We start from the raw sequence: 4971 nt of genomic DNA, 5'->3' as shown, positions 1-4971 counted from the left end.
ATTGTTACAAAGAAATTAAAATTAGAACGATATATGTTATATGATTAATCAAGAAATTTTAATTTTGAAATGAAAATATAAAGTAATACTTTTTATAAATGTAAAGAAACAATAATCAGAGACTGCAATGGAGAGTAAATAAGTAAAGTATTGACAATGAAGGAAAACAGGGATAAATATCACTCCCTCCCTTTACTTTTACTTGTTGACGTTAACATATCAAGGAAAAAAATTCTTCTTTTTATTTTACCCTTCACATTAATTATTCATTTTCAAATCATTTTCTGAAGCTATTGAGACTATATACTAATAAGTATGGATATTATGATATAATATATACTTTATTTATTAATTTTCAAAACGTGAAAAGTCAAAAGTGAACAAGTTATGTGTAGGAGCATTAAAATAAGTTTTGATACAAATTTGCATTGCTATTGTTCGTTCTCTCTTCACGTTTAAAGTATTGACAAAGCAGGAAAATGGGGATAATAGAAATAGAAAAGAAGATAAATGTATAATAGAAAAGTAGACATATATTTTTAGTAATGTGGCCAAGTAATATGGACGAAGGGAGTACTTCATTTTTATTAATTCTTAAAGAACGCGAAAAGTCAAATATAGTAATATAACCAAGTAATATGGGACGAAAGGAGCACTTCATTTATTAATTCTTAAATAACATGAAAAGTCAAAAGTGAATAAGTAAAAGTGCACTGAGGAAATAAATATGTGTCGGAGAATTAAAATAGAAGTGCACACGTGTATACATGAGAAAAGAATAAATATTCAGTACTATGGCATATATCCACGTGAGATTTATTAATTCTCAAAGAATGTGAAAAGTAAAAAATGAACAAATTAAACCATGAGGAAATATATTTGTGTAGAAGAATTAAAATTGAATCGCATATGTTTATACATGAGAAGAGAATAAATATTCACTAGATAGACTGGCGAAAAATCAAAAGTGAACAAATAAAAGTGCATGGAGGAAATAAATGTGTCGAAGAATTAAATTTGAAGTGCATACGTCTATACATGAGAAGAGAATTAAATATTAGTATATATGAGAAGAAAATAAATATTCAGTACTATGACATATATCCACGTGGGATTTATTAATTCTCAAAGAATGTGAAAAGTCAAAAATGAACAAATTAAACTGCACGGAGGAAATATATTTGTGTAGGAGAATTAAAATTGAATCACGCTAAGAAGAGAATAAATATTCAAATTAGATCAAGAAAAATCAAAAGTGAACAAGTAAAAGTGCACAGAGGAAATAAATACGTCGAGAATTAAATTTGAAGTGCATACGTCTATACATGAAGGAATTAAATATTAAGTACTATGACACATGTCTACGTTAATATGGACGAAGAGTACTTCATTTTTATTAATTGTTAAAGAACGTGAAAAAGATCAAATAGTAATGTGGCCAAGTAAGAATAGGACGGAAGGAGCATACTTCATTTATTAATTCTTAAATAACGTGAAAAGTCAAAATGAACAAGTAAAAGTGCACGGATGAAATAAATATGTCGGAGAATTAAAATAGAAGTGCACACATGTATACATGAGAAGAGAATAAATATTCAATACTATGGCATATATCCACGTGGGATTTATTAATTCTCAAAGAATATGAAAAGTCAAAAGTGAACAAATTAAAGTGTATGAAGGAAATAAATTTGTGTAGGAGAATTAAAATTGAATAGTACATACGCTATACAATAGAAGAGAATAAATATTCGGTATTTTAACACGAAAAGTCAAAAGTGAACAAGTAAAAGTGCACGGAGAAAATAAATATGTCGGAGAATTAAATTTAAAGTGCATGCCATACATGAGAAAAGTTAATAAATATTAAATATTATGACACCTGTCTACATGGGATAAAAAAATAGTTGGATAAAATGTACAAATTTTATAGCTCATGGTACAAGAATTTAATGCGGCACAATTTTTAAAGCCCATGGTTGTGTTCGTCCCTTTACGGGGCTTATATATAAAATAAAATAATAGAAAAGAAAAAGTTTTCCTGTTATGGTAATGTAGCTAGACTAACCGCAAGGTTTAGTAACAAATCTTATAGCATTCACGTCTTAAGTCTACATGCTGTGAACAAATATGGATGACATGTGGATGCCATGTTGGCTATCACTGTAGCAACTCCTCTAGCCGCGATAAATAGCTATGCTCTGTAAATGGCAATGACATCACAAAATAGTAAAGGCAAGAAAAGTAATAGTACTAGTGCTCGTTTCTCTAACTCTTTGTCCCTTTATTGTTTCTTAATTCTAATACTCGAATTTATTTTATAGCACTACATAATTAATCCATTACTATTTATGGTCTAACATTCTGAATTGATTGATGCACCCAAAGAATAAAAGCCAAATTAGTGCGACCAGTAAGTTCCATTCTCCGGCGGGTTTCTCCCATTATTTTATTTCTCCGGCCAGCCCAGTTCTTGTTGTTTCATCCAAATATGAGTTCCAGCAATAAAGGGGTTGGGAAGTCTTCTAATTCACCAGCAATGCAGAAGAAAGCTATCTCTGAAACATTTGGGTTGATGAGATAAATGAAGGTGTTGGAGATTTGGGCTTCAACTCTAATCAAAATGATGGATGGAATGTGTGTGCTAAAAAGTCCAAGAACAAGGGTGGAAGCAGCAGTTCCGGGAAGAAGCCATGGATTCCTCAGAATCCCATTTCAGAATCTTGGGGAAACAAGAATAGTATCCAGATATTATTCAGAAATTGGGGATTCTGTAACGATGTTGGATCATCTAGTTCCCCTGTCACTGATGATGATGTTAAGGCCTGTGAGTCTGACGTGCTGGATTTACCTGATGACGACAGTGACCAAGATGAATTTTAGAGTGATGAGGACTTTGATGGTCACTCAGATGTGAAAGAAATGACTTATGAGGCGCGCAAGAAAAGTCTTTGGTTCAAGAAACTTTTTGAATGTCTCGACAGTTTGACTGTTACTGAGATTAATAATTCTGAACGACAGTGGAACTGCCCTGCCTGCAAAGGCGGTCCAGATGCAATTGTGTGGTTTACAGGATTGCACTCATTGGTGTCCCACACAAAAACGAAAGGTGGATCAACGATTAAATTACACAGAGCGCTTGCTCAACTTTTGGAAGAGGAGCTGCGTCAGAGGGGAACTTCTGCTGTACCTCCAGGTGAGGTGTATGGAAAATGGGATGGCCCAGAATCTAAAGATAAGGAAATAATTTGGCCACCGATGCTGATTATCATGAACACGGCACTTGAGAAAGATGTTAATGACAAGTGGATTGGAATGGGAAATCAGGAGCTGCGCGACTATTTCAGCTCTTATGCTGCTGTCAAGGCTGTTAAACATTCATATGGTCCACGTGGTCGTGGCATCAGTGTATTGGTTTTTGAGGCCACTCCCTTGGGTTACATGGAGGCTCTGCTTCTCAGTGAGCATTTTTTTGAAAAGGAAGAGATAGAGACGCGTGGGAACGCAATCCAGTTCTCTTTTATCCTGGGGGAATACGTAAGCTTTATGGTTACATGGCAGAGAAAAGAGACGTGGACAACTTCAACCAGCATTCACATGGGAAATCAAGGTTGAAGTTCGAGATGAAGTCATATAATGAAACTCTTTGGAATCCGGCGATGCAGATGTCGGAGGATAATCAGCAGCTCGTGTGGTTCAAGAACCACGCCGGTAAGTACCAAAAGAAAGCTAAAGCTCTTGAAGAGATTCTTACACTGGTGAGTGAAAAGCACCGTCAGACAATGGAAGAGAACAAGATCGTCAGGCTGAAAATGAAGATGCAGTATGAACAGAACAAGGAAGAAATGGAATATCAAGAGCAATTTTTCAAGGATCAGTTCAAAATGATTTACGATGCCAGGATTGCTGAGGAGGAAAAATTTGAGAAAAGACAGCAAGAACAACTTGAGATGATTAAACAATCTTTTGCAAATGCTTCCTCAACTGTTCAAGATCATCAAGTCAGGGCAGAGAAAGGTAAATTTTTTATCAAACTTCAAGATAAAGACGGGGAAAATTTTGTGGAAGATTGGGATAATCTGATAAGAGCTTATGAAGATAGGAGACGCAAACTCTTGGAAGAGGCAATTGCACTTGGAAAGAAATTCAACCTCGAACTAGCTAAACTGATGGAGAAGTACTCCCCAAATCAAGCTGAGCAGGTATAGAGTACTGTTCAACACCATCACAGCTTTAAATTTCTGCCGAAGTTGGGATGCTCCACAGACTTTTATATTTTGGTCTGACCAAGTGTTTTGATGATGCAAAAGAAACGATTTCCAGTAGTTATATCCAAAAGTAATATGCCTTGGATGATTGGTCTATAACTAATGATACAACCGAGCTGCTATTTTAGACACATATATTTTCAGGGTTTTTATTTGTTTGTGGGTTGTAAAACCTATCTGTTACTTTATCCTCCAAACTTGATTTATTTGGGGCAATAGGATCACTTGTTACAGTTATGTGTTTGTGTGGTCGGACTCAGATCATTTCTGATTAAGGTCGGTTGCTCTTCCTTTTAGTTTTATTTTTAAAACTTTCAGTCATTTCTCATCTTGGATTTAGCATTTGGGCGACTGTGATGTCTTTAGATTCTCAGAGTTGGTTTAAATTTTCCCTGTGAGTCCATATTGGCTGAAATACTCATCCAGGCATATGCTTAAATGTTATGGACATGTTTTTATATGTTTGGCTTTCAATTTCGAGGAAAGATCAAGCAAATGGTTTGCATGTTTCCTTGATCAATTGTTCTTTAATGCCTCCTTATCCATCTTGTAGTGTTAGTAATGAGAGTTTTTTTTTTTTTTTTTTTTTTTTTGAGGAGGTGTTGGAATTCATTTGAATCTAACCAGCAGCAGTTCATGTCAATTCCTTTTGTTTATCTTATTCTTTCTACTTCATGTGCTGCAAGAATTGCAAGAGTTAGGC

At 34.6% G+C, this 4971-nt stretch overlaps 1 pseudogene; it reads left to right on the top strand.

Moving 5' to 3' along the window:
- The first annotated feature begins 2584 nt into the window (after positions 1-2584).
- LOC132066061 (protein SUPPRESSOR OF GENE SILENCING 3-like) lies at positions 2585-4389 on the top strand (annotated as a pseudogene).
- The last annotated feature ends 582 nt before the right edge of the window (positions 4390-4971 follow it).

Source organism: Lycium ferocissimum, chromosome 8 (genome assembly GCF_029784015.1).
Source record: "Lycium ferocissimum isolate CSIRO_LF1 chromosome 8, AGI_CSIRO_Lferr_CH_V1, whole genome shotgun sequence".
Classification (NCBI taxonomy): Eukaryota; Viridiplantae; Streptophyta; class Magnoliopsida; order Solanales; family Solanaceae; genus Lycium; species Lycium ferocissimum.
This window is presented reverse-complemented; position numbering and strand designations above follow the sequence as displayed.